Source organism: Euleptes europaea, chromosome 12 (assembly GCF_029931775.1).
Source record: "Euleptes europaea isolate rEulEur1 chromosome 12, rEulEur1.hap1, whole genome shotgun sequence".
In the NCBI taxonomy this organism is placed as follows: domain Eukaryota; kingdom Metazoa; phylum Chordata; class Lepidosauria; order Squamata; family Sphaerodactylidae; genus Euleptes; species Euleptes europaea.
The window spans coordinates 26,312,179-26,328,201 of NC_079323.1; the positions used below are offsets into that span (position 1 = coordinate 26,312,179).

General features: G+C 44.2%; 1 protein-coding gene across 2 annotated transcripts in view; it reads left to right on the top strand.

Moving 5' to 3' along the window:
* NBEA (neurobeachin) overlaps nucleotides 1–16,023 on the top strand; it is a 433,179-nt gene that overhangs the window by 17,582 nt on the left and 399,574 nt on the right. The gene's annotated exons all lie outside the window — the stretch shown is intronic.

Here is a 16,023-nt window from a genome sequence, read left to right on the forward strand (position 1 = left end):
GGACGAAGGGAAATGGTCTCTCAACTGGATAGTTTTCAATCAGATCGCTGAGAGATTCGGCCAGCCCAAGGTGTACCTGTTTGCCTCGGCGAGCATTCACCTTCTCCCGCGATTCTTTACGCGTTATTTCCACCAAGAGGCAGAGAACATGGATGCCCTCCTGTCCCCATGGCCGAAGGAACTACTGTTCACCTTTCCGCCCATTCCCATTCTACCAAGGGTAATAAGATCAGGAAGGAGGATGCAAACGTCATTCTCATTGCTCCTTGTTGGCCGAGAAGACCCAGGTTTCCCAGCCTGAAGGAGTTATCCGTCCAGATCCCAGACCTGCTTCATCAGGGTCCCTTATTTCACCCAGAACCCCAATGGCTTCACTTAACCACCTGGAAAATGAAAATAAGTCCCTCTCAGAGGAGGGATACAGCAAGGTAGTGGTTGCTAACATGATAGAAGAAGGATTTTTAACACGTCCTGGAGAGTCTTTGTTCTGTGGTGTAGGCGCAAGGACATCGATCCACTGTTACCAGGGATTCCCAAGATCCTAGAGTTCTTCCATTAAGGAGTTGAACAGGGTCTCAAGGCTTCCACATTGCGCAGACAGGGGGCAGCCATATCCACCGTTCTTACGGTCTTTGAAGGTTTTCCCTCCTTCCAGGCATCCCCACATTCTGACATTTCTAAAGGGAGTGGTTCAAATGAAGCCTCCAGTAGTCCATCGCTTCCCCACGTGGTGCCTCAATGCGGTTCCCACAGCATTGATGCGCACTCCCTTTGATCCCATTAAGGGTATTCCCTAAGGATGCTGAGGATGAAAACCACCTTCCTCATAGCAGTGTCTTCAGCCTGGCGTATCTCCGAGCTTAGGGCGCTCTCAGCGCATGAAGGACTCTATCTTTCACAGTGACAAGGTGGTCCTCAGACCGGACCCCACCTTCATGCCAAAGGTGAATTCCATCTTTCACCGTTCACAGAGGATTCTTTTGCCGTCATTCTGCCCCCAATCCGGTTCATCCCAGGAAAAAAGAGTGGCATCATTTAGACGTGAGACGACTACTCAAGGTTTACCTTAGTCGTACAGAACCTAACAGACATTCAGATGCCTTATTTATCTCATTAACCAATCCATCTAAAGGTCAGAAAATGTCTAATGCCGCCATCAGTTGCGTGGTGAGACAGTACATTACTGAGGCGTATAAGGCCAGTAAGAAGCCTCCTTCTGCCGGCATCACTGCACATTTGGTACGCAGTGCAGCCGCCTAGGTGACCTTTGATAGGCACTCCTCCTCAGACGAGATACGTAGGGCGGCCACTTGGTTTACGGCATCTACATTCATAAAACATTACAAGATTGATGCCAGGGGCTCTGCTGATGCAGCCTTCGGTAGAAGGGTCCTGCAGCACGTCTTGGATATACCATAGTCCCACCCGGTCAAACAGCTCTTGGATATCCCGCGAGTTTCAAGATGACCTCCAACCAGAACGAGAACGGAGCCTTGTTTACTCACCGTGAAGGCTCCTTCTGTTCTGGATTGGAGGTCATCTTGCCCGCCCAAAATCATAAGGGTATCAAGTTATCCAAGACTTAGCTCCTATTGTTCATTGCAGTACCTAAGGGGTGTTGTTGCCTAATATTAGAGGCATAATAAAGAGTGGTCTTTATGTTCACCATCTTACCTGAATCAAGTATATTCTACTTACCTGTTTTTCCCCCAGTATGTTAGTGTTTATAGGAGTTCATGTTCTTTGTTTATAAGGTACACTGTTGTTGCCTGGTTGGCCTTTTGTACTTACCTGTCTCCTTAGCTCGGCGAGTCCGTAAACTGGAAGTTCCCGCCCAGGCGGCAGGAAGTAGAATAAAGATTTTTTGGTCCTGCCTACCCTGGGCACGTGATGGTAATACCCGCGAGTTTCAAGATGACCTCCAATCCAGAACAGAAGGAGCCTTCACGGTGAGTAAACAAGGCTCCGTTTCCTACAGTGTGTATAATTAGTGAAGGCACAAATAATTGGGAATATTTTCTCTACACCATGTACTGGGTAAAGAACAATTTGAAAGAAGTAAAAGACAATGACAGTGGAATGAGCTGGAAAGGAGAAAGAAGATGAAAGACAAACATTACAGTGAAGCAAGTGTAGCAAAGCGCAATTGGTTCTATTCAGTAGAAATAGTTTAGTTAAATGAGAATAACTGGGATAAAATGTGAAGGGTTGAGAAGGGGCTAGAGAAGATACTATTGCTCTTTAGGACATTAAACAGCATTGACTTTTATCTTTTGTTAAACATAAAAGTAGAGTGATGTTCATAACGTTATCTTCTGTGAATCTTTTCTGTAGATGCTTGGTGTAAATAATAGGTGGCATTAATTATATGTACTTTATGTTGGATACCAGGACCATGGTGGCTGAACTGGAGATGGTGGTCTCTGGCTTAGTATTGAATGCCTTAAGCTTTTGTGTGGAATTTCGAGGCTGCCTTTTCTGGCCAAGCTCAAGACTTCATGGCAATTATAGGATTAACCCAGGTTGTTATGGGCCAAACATGGGAGTCATACTCTGACATTCCTGAGGGGAAGACCGAAACCTTTCCCTTCCCTCAAAAACCCGTGCAACCGCTCGATAGGGTTGCATGGGGATATGCCCCCTAAAAAGAAAAGAGAAAGGGGGCATTCCCGGGCCAAAAGGCCTTAGGAGGCTGCCTAAAGGTGGCTCCTTCCCTGGCCCTGCTTAGGAATGACCCGGGAACGCCCCTGGGAGGATGGCACATGGAAGTCTGCTGCCAGACGCTGGTGTGAGGCTGTGCCAGTGTCCCTGAGCACCTCTGCCACAGCAGCGCCAGGAGGATGGCATCCCCCCTGCCAACGTTTGTGCCACCCTGGGTGGCGTAAGTGGCACAGGCGCTGGCGCAGGGGGCTCGAATGCCAGCGCAGCCCCTTCCTGGCCTCCTAAGGACTTTCATCCTTTAGGCTCAGGAATGGGCTGCAAGTCAAGTCTTGGAAGAAAACCACATTAGTTGCTTTGGTTGAACTCTGTTTTAAGATGGGTAAAAACAATGTTTTGCTTGATTTTATAGCATCTGTGTGCAGTTTTTAACAACATGCATCACTTAATTCTGTTGAATCATTTGGAGCGCAGAGCCGGTAGGAAGGGCGTAGCTTTCTGTTGGTTTCAATCATTGTCTGACCAGATGAATGGAGAATGTAAATCAGCTCCCTGGGAGTTGGCATATGGAAGAGCCTCAGGGATTTTTCATTTTTCCTTTGTTGAATACAACACTCAATGTTTCATTGACTATACCTCCAGATGCTAGACCATTTCTAGATACTGAGAACAAATAGCTAAGAAAGAACAAACTGTAATCAGACAAGATGGAGGTGATGTTGGTTGGAAAAATTAATAGTTTAGCAGAGTTGTATTTAGAGATGTGAAGACCTAGAAAAATTCAGGGAGAAAGAATATACAGGTTTTTTGGACCTTTTTCCAGTGGAAAAATGGAAAATTCTGGAGTGTATTTAAAAGTCTCCTATGTAATATTTTCTCATTTTGGAAAGAGTAATGTTCTTTCTAAGACAAGGTTTTACTTTTCTTCTCAAGCCCTCCTGTTTGGCTCCACCTTGAAAAGTGAGGCTGGTGGTGACTTTGGACAAGAGATTTCAGGCACTTACCTTACTGTCTTTTAGGAGCCAGGCAAAACCGTTCTTTTTAATATGTCTTTTAAATTAGGGATTCCATTTTTATGATCTGCTTTGAGCTGGAGGATCACTTCATGAATACAATGTAGGCTGTTATGCTTTGTTAAATGCCCTGGCTTATTTTTATGCCATTGGTTTATGACTTTATTGTTCTGCTTTTACCTTTTGAACTACCTCAAGCAGGACTCTGGAGTGGTGGCATATAAATTTCCTACATAAATAAACTCTGTCTTGCATTAAGATATTCATACTATACACTAACTACTGCATTAGATATTTTCTTTGTATACTTTAGACATAGTATTTTCAAATATTATATAAATATGACAAATTTGGTCCACAGTTAATATACTGTATAGGGCAATGATTTTGTGTTATAAAGTTTAACAGCCAGATATGCAGCTTGTCCTAGTGTGACTGTGTATGATGGTGTCTGTTACTATGAAACTTGCATTTTCTACTTTCAACTTATTCCCCACCCCTAACTTTCAGATGCCAAAAGCTGAAGTGTACTTGCTAATGTAGCATACAGTGTAGTGGTTTGCAACTCTTTAGTATTGGATGTGTTTTGCTTGTTGAATGAAAACTGAAGCAATTTACTTTTAAATTTCATAAATATACCACGTAGTACAGGTGTATATTATAAATATTATAAATAAATTAAGCATTTTATGTTAAAGCAGTAGAACATATTTAGACTTGATAGCAAAATAAGTATTGCATAGATTTCAATATTTACCCAAATTTCCACGTTTTTCTTGGAACCAGGAGTATTCTCCTATGGCTTCCAAATTTGTGGAAATGCTACTTATATTACTAACTTTGGATGGAGAAACCCTATTGTATGATATCACAGACAGGTGATATTTTTAGACCCTGCTGAGCTGATAGATAGGCAGGTTGATGCTGTTGCTAAAAGTGCCTTTTAATTTATACCTGTCTTGGAGATTACTTTCCTTCCTAGAAACCACCAATCTGATCATACTGGTGCATTATACTGTACACTGAAGCAAGATTATTGGAATCCATTTCATGTGGGGCTTCTCTTAAAGACTACTTTAAAATTTCAATTAGTTCAAAGCACAGAGGTCTGCCTTTTGGCCACAAATCATTTCCACCATGTTAACCTGTCTGAGAATGGATGTGTTGGTTGCCAGTTTATCTCTTTAAAGTCCTTCATGACTTGGGCCTACATATTGGAAGGACCAGTCAGTATGCAACTGTTGTTCCTTCCACCTGTTCCTAATCCCTAACTGTGGCGTCCTGTTCAGCACTCTGATATGAGCTACCAGTGGATATGCTTCCGAATAAACATTTGTTGAAAGTGATGTAAATGTAATCTAAATCTCGAACCATATTCATTTGACTTCTTCCCTATGACTCTCAAGCTAATCACATGTACCGGTACTTGAAAATATTATCATGCTTCAATTTTATCTTCATATTCAATATTAGTGACTGAAAAAATCCATAATTTCTGCATTTTTACTTTGGTTTTCTGGAATCTCAGAAAGTGAGTTTGTGCAAACCTCTACTTATTCATATGTTAGGTTGTCCCTGAATGTGTGTTTTTAAGTATTCATCATTTTATTTCACTTGAGGCAAAAGATGAAGAACCTTGAGACAAGTGAAAAGCACAGAGGTCAGGGGCTATATTGTATATAATGACCTTGCCGCAATGTTGCAGTAACAAATTTCTTGGCAATCTGTGCAAACGTCCAGATTTCACTCCTGGACCAAACATCAAGTCTAAGAACGTGCCTTGTGTTAATAATAACAATGTTGTCATTGCTGACATTATTACCTTGAAATGTAAGAAATGGGCTGTAATATTATTTTAAAATAACACCTTTAAAAGTATTTCACTGTTCTAAAAGAAAATATTTCATAAGAGGTCCCCAATATCCCTGTATTTTTTCTATTTTAGAATTCGGGTGGGAAATAGTTTTTTCCTTACACACTTTTGTATGGCAAGGAGAAAGCTTAGCATCCATGACAATGCTTTGCTTTGCTCTTTGAGATAGTATTTTGCAGTCTGGGCTTGTCGCTTCCTGGATTGTTTGGGGTGGACCCTATTATACGTGTGTGTAAAGTGCCGTCAAGTCACAGCTGACTTAAGTCGACCCCGTAGGGTTTTCAAGGCAAGTGACATTCAGAGGTGATTTGCCATTGCATCCCCTGCGTGGGCTGAGAGTGTTCTGAGAGAAGTATGACTGGCCCAAGGTCACCCAGCAGGCTTCATGTAGAGAAGTTGAGTTGAACCTGGTTCTCCAGATTAGAGTCCACTGCTCTTAACCACGAGACCATGCTGGCTCCCCTATTATACCCTCATTTTTTAAATAATATTCATGTATCTGTTTGTTTTTATATTGTTAATGTTTTGTGTTGGCAACAACTTCATTTTCATCTTCCATCTTTGGTGCAGCCCCACATGTGGGACTGCGCCTGTGCGCAGGCCTGCCGCCAGAAACTTTACTAGCCTTAAATCTCAAAGTGGGGATGCCCCTCCCCTTGGCACGTGGCACCGTCTCCTCGCTGAACCACTGCATGCTCCTGGGCGGGGCATCCCCTCCCTCCTCAGTTCCTTCTTTGCCGCCACCAAGGACGGAGCTTTCTTCACCTTACCTCAGTTTTTTCTTCAAAACTACTTCAATCATGAGTTCTTCAGAGCTGCCGCTTAGTTCCGCCTAGCCAGCTCATTACCGTACCATTCATTCAGAGAGAATAACCCAGAGAGAAAAGTTCCTCCGTGCCTCGGTCCCCTCGGCCGTGTGCTGAGGGCCGTGATGGCCCCCAAGACCCCTTTTAACTTGTGTCCCAAGTGCGCCACGAAGGTCCCGCACTCAGACCAACATGATTTGTGCCTAATCTGTTTGGGCGAGGGGCATAAGGTGTCAAAATGTGCTATCTGCCAAGGCTTCTCCACTCGGGCTCGAAATGCCCGCTATAACCGCCTAAACGCAGAGTTATGAAAAAAGGCCCTGATGGCCCCCTCCCTGTCAGCCGGTTCCAGGACACCCGGAGACTCTCAGTCTGTTCGCTCAGCACTGACCCCCGGATCCACGTCGCCAAGAAACATAAGCACAAGACTAAACACAAGGAAAAGCACCCTGGATCCGGACACTCCCCTAGGTCAGCTATGCCCGCTCGGAAAACTCCGGATCCGAAGCTATCCCAACCGATACCTCCACCGGTACCGAGGACCCCTTCGTTCCACTCGGGCTCTCCACTTCAATGCTTCTCAGATATTGAAATAGACCCGCAGGACGATCCGTTACTGCTCTCGGATCCGATTCATACAGAACCGATCCCTCCGGATCCGATCCTTCCGGACCCGACCCCTTCGGATCCGAGGAAGACTCCTCAACCCTCCACATCCTCTACTCAACCTATCATCTCTCCAGAACTTGTAAAGGACTGGATCGAATTTTGTAGATTCAGACAACTCACTGTGCAGGGCAAACCGTTAGTACTGCAGACCCCTCAACTACCTTCACCCTTTACTCCTTTAACCCAACGGAGCCCTAGGGTGGACTCAGACCCTGAAGATTCTGAAACCAGAGAATCAGAGGAAAGTTCAGAAGGGGTGTCAGAACCATCTCCTGACGAGCTAGTGGGTGACACCGAAGCAGTGTCACCGTCTGAGGATCTCAAACTGAGAACAGAACAGATGATAAGGATGGCAGAGGCTTTAGACATCAACATTTCCTCCTCAGATAATAAGCCTAAGGACAAGATCCTCAGTCGTCTGTACCCTGACTCTCCAGGAATAGCCGCTTTTCCTGTTTTAGAGGGCCTCTCGGAGGTTACAAAATCTGTTTGGAAGAAACCAGCTTCCACCCCACCTTCGTCTAAGAAAATTGAGAACCTATACAGGGTCAAACCTGAATCAGCGGAACTCCTGATGGTGCATCCTCCTCCATCTTCCATTGTCACAGGGGAGATGCAAGCCAGACAAAGGCAGGGTCAACATTCCACCCCTGCAGATAAAGAGAGCAGGCGTTTGGATCAACTAGGCAGAAAAACCTACACCTCAGCCGCGTTAAACTTGCTAATTGCCAATTATCAGATGATCATGGGGGGCTACCAGCTGTTCCTGTGGGGGAAAAGCCGCCCCCCATATTGAACTACTACCGGACGAGTCAAAGACTGCCTTAAGAATCCTTCAAACAGAAGCCACCCATTTGTGAAAACAAGAAATCAATGCGGGAAAGCACGCAGCTGAAATTGCGGCTAGGACCATGGCATCAGCCATTACCCTAAGGTGACACTCCTGGCTGCGCACTAGAGCCCTCCCGATGGATACGAGGTCTCAAATAGAGGACCTTCCCTTTGAAGGTGACACCTTATTTGCAGCTAACACTACGGAGTTCCTTACGAACATCAAGAAAGACAGCCAGACGGCGAGATCCCTAGGTGTCACCCCAGCTTTCCAACCTCAACATGACAGATTCCAGCACCGTCATCAGAGTTTCGGACCCTCATATCAAAGGAACCAACGTTATCAATGTTTTCAACCGTATCCTCCCCAAGGAAAATTCCATCAACATGGCCAACAAAACCAGCGAAAACCCTCTTTCAAACAACGACCGACCCCTGGCATACAACAGAAGGACCAGAGGCAAAATAATCAGAGATTCTGACTAACACCCCAAGCTAGCCAAGAAGACCTACCCTTCTTAAATAGGCTAGCAAGGTTCACAGAGGCCTGGCACTCTATTTGTTCGGACTCTTGGATCCTCAAGGTTATTTCTGAAGGCTACCGCCTAGAGTTTAAGTTCCTCCCAGTTTGCTCTCCTGCTAGTTCTGCAAGAGACAACCCGTTTCCTGATTTCGCACTCGTTAGAAGAACTCCTGAAGGGTGCTGTTCAGAGGGCTTCACCACACTGTTCTGGATTCTTCTCCAGGATCTTCATGGTGGACAAAAAAGATGGAGGCTCCAGGCCAATTATTGACCTTAGGTTTCTTAATAAATGTTTAAGAATGTCAAAGTTCCGGATGGTCTCCCCAACTTCTGTTATGGAACTTATCACCCCAAGTACGTGGTTTGCTGTGCTAGACCTTAAAGACGCGTACTTTCACGTCTCTATACACCCAGATCATAGAAAATTCCTGATGTTTAGATATGGAACAGAGGTGTTTCACTACACCGTTCTTCCGTTTGGACTCGCTACAGCCCCTAGAGTCTTTATAAAATGCATGGCAGTGGTTATGTCCTACCTAAGAGGTCAGGGATGTAGTATCTCCCCTTACCTTGACGACTGGTTGCTTACAGCAATCAGCCCTGATGTCCTAATGTCACACCTGAAACTGGTTCTTTCCACATGTGAAAGACTGGGGCTGATGGTCAACCTAAAAAAAATCCAAGCTGGTCCCCTCCCCTAGGGCACAGTTTATAGGAGATGTGCTAGATTCGAACAAGGGAAAGGCGTTCCTACCTAAGGAAAGAATTGTAGCTATTAAACGCCTAATCCACCACTTCACAAGGTGTAGACATCAACCAGTAGTCTCCATCCAGAGCCTATTAGGCCTTATGGCTTCCACTACAGCTGTCACCCCCTTTGCCAGGCTACAGATGAGACAACTCCAGAACTGGTTTATTAGGACTCTTGACGTCTCCCGTCATTCCCGAATGCACAGGCTTTCTATCCCTAGAAGGATTCTCAGATCTCTTCAATGGTGGCTTTCTGAACCCAATTTACTGAAAGGCATGCCCTTCGGCTGCTGGAGCCCCGAGTTTACCCTCACCACTAACGCCTCCAAGGAGGGCTGGGGAGGACATTGTGATAACCAATCAGTCCAAGGGAAGTGGGAGGCTAAGGAAGCATCCCTACACATTAATATGCTAGAGTTAAGAGCAGTACGTTATTCACTTACCTCCTTTGCAGATATCCTGCGAGGCTCCAGGACTCTCCTTCAATCAGACAATACCTGTACAGTATTCTACATCAACAAACGGGGGCACAGGCTATATCCCTCTATGCACAGAGGCACAGAGAATCTGGCGAGTGGCCATACTGTACGACATCCACTTGCGAGCCATTCACATAGCGGGAGTACACAACGCCTGGGCGGACTCCCTCAGCAGGGAGTTTGTCACGAATCACGAGTGGGAACTGCAGGACTACTTCCTACAGCCAATATTCAGGGAATGGGGTGTCCCTCAGGTCGACTTGTTCGCCACCAGGAACAACAGGAAAGCAGACAGGTTTTGCTCACTAGCAGGGAACGATCAGACGTCCCTGGGGGATGCATTTCAGATCACCTGGTCGGTCTACCTGTTCTGTGCTTTCCCCCCCTTCCCCCTCCTGGCAAGAGTTCTAGGGAAGATCAAAGCAGACAACACCTTGTGCATTCTGATCGCTCCCAGGTGGCCTCGCCAAATTTGGTTCACAGAACTGGTTCATCTGGCGAGGGGGGTTCACAGGCCATTTCCCAACCATCCGGCACTCCTGCAGTGGGGAGACCTAGTTCACCACAACGTGTCCCGATTGCATCTCACAGCCTGGAGAATCCTACCCAATCGGTGATGGATCTGTCTTCTCCAGTGAAGGAAGTGATACTTCAAGCCAGGAGACCCTCTACCCGTTATTCATATGATAGAAAATGGGAGAGGTTTGACAGGTGGGCGGGATCCAGAGGACTGTCTCCTTATATTTGCCCACTTCCCAGAGTACTAGACTACCTCCTGGACCTCACCACGACAGGCCTCTCAGTGTCTTCGGTGCGGGTACATCTTGCTGCCCTCTCTGCCTTTCATGATAGGGTTGAGGGCTACACACTCTTCTCACATCCCCTCTCCAAACGATTCCTAAAGGGACTCAATAATTTGTTTCCCCCATCCCCAAACTGGCCCCCCAGTGGTCCCTCTCCATGGTGCTTGCAAAGCTTATGCTTTACCCTTTCGAACCCTTAGCTCATGGACATATGTCACTACTTGCGGCTAAGGTAGCGTTCCCTATTGCAGTCACATCAACTAGATGTGTAGGGGAGCTAGCTGCTCTTTGAATCGATAGCCCATTTCTCAGGATATATAATGAGAAGGTAGTGCTACACCCTAGCATGAGGTTCAGACCTAAGGTGATCTCTAGTTTTCATATGGCCCAAGACCTGGTTCTGCCAGTTTTCTTCCCACGTCCGTCTTCCCGAGCAGAGAAGACCCTCCACACCTTAGATCTCAAAAGGGCTATCCTTTATTACATTGATAGGACAAAAAACTTTAAAAAATCAAATTCTCTTTTTATTTGTTACCAAGGTCCCAAGAAAGGGAAACCCGCATCGTCCCAGTCCATAGCATGATGGGTAGTTTCTGCAATTAAACTTGCTTATAAACAAGCGAGAATAACATGTCCACTAGAGATTTGAGCTCATTCCACTAGGGCGCAAGGATCTTCCACCGCTCTTCACAGAAGGATCCCTATCGGTGACATCTGTAAGGTGGCGACGTGGGCGAGTTGAGGACACATTCGTCAGGCACTACGCGCTGGACCTGCAGGCCAGAAAGGATGCCAAAGTGGGCAGAGCGGTGCTCCAGACGTTGTTCTCCTAGATCGACACCCACCTCCTGATGGGTAAGCTTGCTAATATCCCACATGTGGGGTTGCACCGAAGACGGAAGATGAAAACAGAGTTGCACTTACCTGTAACTGCTGTTCATTGACGTCTTCGGTGCAGACACACATCCCTCCCGCCTACACCGCTGTCGACCTAAAAGAAAAAGAGACCGTTACAATGGGAAAGTTCCAATTCCAAACTATTGTCACATGATTAAACCAAGGCCTCCAGTTATTCTGGACATAACTAATTTGGATGCCTTTTGGGTATGGTTGACGGCGGGCGAGGAACTGAGGAGGGAGGGGATGCCCCTCCGAGGAGCATGCGGTGGTTCGGCGCGGAGGCCGGTGCCGTGTGCCAAGGGGAGGGGCATCCCCACTTCGAGGTTTAAGGCTAGTAAAGTTTCCAGTGGCAGGTCTGCGCGCAGGCGCAGTCCCACGTGTGTCTGCACTGAAGACGTCAATGAACAGCAGTTACAGGTAAGTGCAACTGTGTTTACTTAATTTATCCCTAGTCTTTCTTCCCAGTGGAGACTCAAAGAGTTTTACATTATTCTCTTCCACTTTATTCTCAAAACAACCCTTTGAGGTAGGTTAGGCTGAGAGTGTGTGACTGGCCTGAGGTCACCTAGTAAACTTCTGTGGCTTTGTGGGCATTCAAGCCCAGGTCTCCTAGTCCAGCACTCTAAGAACCGGACCACACTGATGTGGTATAATGGTTGTGGTGTTGATTGTTTTAAGTATAAGTAGATAAGGCAGTATATAAATATATTAAATAAATAACTTAGGGAGCTCGTTGAGTATTCAGAAACAGATACCTAGTCTGTGGGTGGCCCCACTTCATTGCCGTACTAATAGACACAGAACAATAAAATTCTGTATGCGAAGTAGTAGTTGCATAATAAATATAAATAAAGGCACGCTGCTTTTGTTAGACAAATATTTAAACCTAAAAGCTGCTGATTAAATTACATTCCAGTAGGACTGCAGTACCAGATGTTAGCATTAACAGTGTACTTTTATTTTTTTTATTTACTTAGAAAATTTACTGCCACCTCTCCAGAGACCTGTTTATGGTAGCTTACAAAATATAACAACATAAGAATTATCAACAGTTAAAGCAATATGTAAAAATAAGGATGGGGTATTAAAAGCAGCATAAATGATATTCTCCACATTAGGGGAAATTATGCACGAGATCATACATCAAGAAAATCTTTTGGTTGTGTGGTTTGTTCATGGATAAAGATTTATATATTTGCATCAAATTCCTTATATTAATGTGATTAAACTAAGTAGTATTAATGATGGAAGTCAGTTTTAGAATGTTCGGGCTTGCAATATCAGTGTACTTATTTCAGCCCTTTGAAACCATTCCAGATTGGACTCGGTCTGTTCAGAAGCTTGAATTCCTAGAATTCCTGAATTTTCCTAGTAAATATTCATGCTCCCTAGAATCACATTTCCCAGGGCTCCCAGTAACCATGATATTGATGCAGAGTTTTCTAGGCATAATGGAAGCTTAGTCATGAGATTTCTTCATTGTGAGGCTACCTGTATGCCAATACCAGGTTATATTTGGAGAAAGAGGTGGCAGGAAGGGGTGGCAGCTTATGATGATCTCCAAAATGTCCCATCATTAACAGCCTTGCTTACTTTATTGAGTCAATGCATCTCACGTTTGGTCCCCGTTTCCTTCTGTCTTCAATTTTTCTTAGCATTATTGTCTTTTCCACTGAGTCTTGTGTTCTCATAATGTGTCCAAAGTATTGTGGCCTCATTTTTGTCATTTGACCTCTAGGGAGAACTCAGGCTTGATTTGATGTAGAACTGACCATTTGTCTTTTGGGTGGTCAACAGTTATCTGTAAAACTCTTCTCCAATGCCATATTTCAAAAATGAATCAATTTTCTTCCTATTAGCCTTCTTCATTATCCAACTTTCATATACATACATAGAAAGTTTTGAATGTACCCCACATAAACCCAGGGCATTTTAATATTTTTTAGACCAAGCATTGCCTAGGACTGATATTACAAGGGTCAGCCAGTACTTTATTTCCATATTGTCTCTTATTTCAGTAATAACCAGTTTTGTTAGCATATTTGCATATCATTCAGAAGCAATGAAATTTTTCAGGAATAAGGCAATGATAACTATTTTATGGTGCAGATATTTGTATGAAGTAAACTGAATGGAAAAAATAAAAAATAGATAGAATACCAAGCTGTCATAACATTTTTGACAAAAGAAGATATAGATAATAACAAACATTCCCCAGCACCTGTTGAGTGTTTATGGTGAAGTCTGTACTATTATGCTGCACATCCAAATGTTAGGCAGCTGAATTTAAACAAGGCTGGGAGAGACTTGTAGTTAATCCAAGAAGTAGAAGGCCTAAATTAGGATATGAAGAGATAGTGGCCAGAAAAGAACCTAATATTGTGAAGAATAGTTCAAATGAAAATTAGTTAGGGATTAGTTATTTCAGTTGTATATGGTCAGCTATGCATGAATAAGGTGTTAGTATGTTCCTTCAGAACTCTCACAAATGCATGAACATGTTTCAGTATGCTGGTCGCCGACAGCTTCAACTGCCGCTTCTCCCCCATTTCCAAGGACCGGCCTCGGGTAAGCGAAGGAGGCCGAGCAGGAGCCTCTCTGCACGTGGGACGTACTCTGCGCTCTTCTAATAACTGCTCCTTGTTGGAAGAAACAGCATCAGTTTCTAGAGCGCCCTTAGGTTTTTTTGTTCCATATTGGAAATACAGTCTGGTCTTCTGCATCCCATTGCTTTCTGATAATATCCCACATCTGCACAGCAATTTCAAGTGTTTTGCAGTTCCTCTTGTAGAATAGCTTGCTGACTTTAGGCCAGATCCGTAAGGCACTAGTCAAAATGAATACTAGTCTACTAATCAATGGCTCCCCCTTCTGGATGCACACCTTAACGTGGTGAGGGGGTTTGTGTGTGTCAGGGAAGCTGAGAGCAATACCGTAAGGGGTCTAGACTCTATCAAGAGACTAAACTCCTAGCAGAGTCACTCAAGACAGAATGGTCACAGCTGAGACACCAGACAAAGATGCATCCACCCCCTTAAGGGATCAATGGTCACATCTGCAGAAGAGAACAGGCAGTTCCAATGGGGATGGGGGCAGAGGAATCCCTGAAGGTTAGCTACTGGGCAGCAGCAATAGTGGAAGGTGACACTGGCGGAAGAGCTTTCGTAGACAACTGCAGTGCCACTATGGCTAACCCTGGTTAGTACTGCGCAGAAGAAGGCACTGGTAAACCACTTCTGACCAACCTTTACCTTGAAAACCCTATGATGAGACAATCCAAAATGAAAAAAGATATAGTGCTGGAAGATGGGATCCCCAGGTCGGATGGCACTCAATCTGCTACTGGGGTAGAGCAGAGGACAAGTACGAATAGCGCTGTTCTTAATGATGCAATTGGACTAAAGCCGAAAGGACGTTCAGTGGTTGACATGAATAGATGCAAAAGGAATGTCTGAAGCTGTTCGACGCATATAATAGGAGCATGGAATATGAGGAGCATGAATCAGGGTAAGCTTGAAATTGTTAAACAAGAAATGGAACATATGGACATTTCAGTCCTGGGAGTAAGTGAATTAAAGTGGACTGGATTAGGACATTTTCAATCAGAAAATTACAAAGTTAGTCAGGGAATGACAACAAGAGAAGAAACGGAGTTTCTTTAATAGTGAGGCAAGATGTAGCAAAGGCAGTCAGGAGCTATAATGCAAAGTCTGACCGAATAATATCAATCAGACTTCAGGGAAAGCCTATCAACATAAGCATCATTCAAATTTATGCCCCCACTACAGATGCTGATGAGGAAGAAATTGAAAGTTTTTATGCCAGTGTTCAGGAAGAAATTGATCACACACCTAAACAAGATATACTGATAATCATAGGTGATTGGAACACAAAAGTAGGAAACAAAGCAGAATCAAATGCTGCTGGCAGATTTGGGCTAGGAGCACGGAATGAAGCAGGAGAATGCCTCGTAGAATTCTGTGAAGACAACAATCTGTTCATTGCAAACACATGTTTCAGGCAACCAAATAGATGATTGTATACATGGACATCACCAGACGGCCAGTATAGAAATCAAATAGATTATATAATTGGAAGCAGAAGATGGAGAAGCTCTATTCTCTAAGCCAAAACAAGACCAGGAGCCGACTGCGGTACAGATCATGAATTGTTAATATTGAAAATCAAGATAAAGCTTAAGAAAAACACCAAAACATTCATAGCACCAAAATGCAATCTAAGCAATATTCCAGAAGAGTTTAAAGACCATGTAAGGAACAGATTTGCATTACTGAATTCAAGTGAATATAAACCTGAAGAACTATGGGTGGTAACTAGAGATATTATCAAGAAAGAATGTGCAATTTTGGCTATTCCTGTAGCCAAAAGAAAAGAAAATGGATGTCTGAGGAAACTCTTAAAATTGCCAGAGATAGACGAGAAGCAAAAGTAGAAGGTGATAGAAATAGAATCAAAAGTCTAGTGCAACGTTCCAGCGACTCGCACGTAGAGACAAAGAGACCTATTATAATAACCAGTGTAAAGAAATAGAACAACAAAAAAGGAAGAACAAGAGATCTGTTCCACAAGATCCAAGAAATCAAAGGAAATTTAAAGCACGGTTAGGCAGGCTGAAAGATCAGCATAGAAATACATTAACTGAACAGGGCAAAATAAAGAAAAGGTGGGAACAATACACTGAAGAACTATACAGAAGA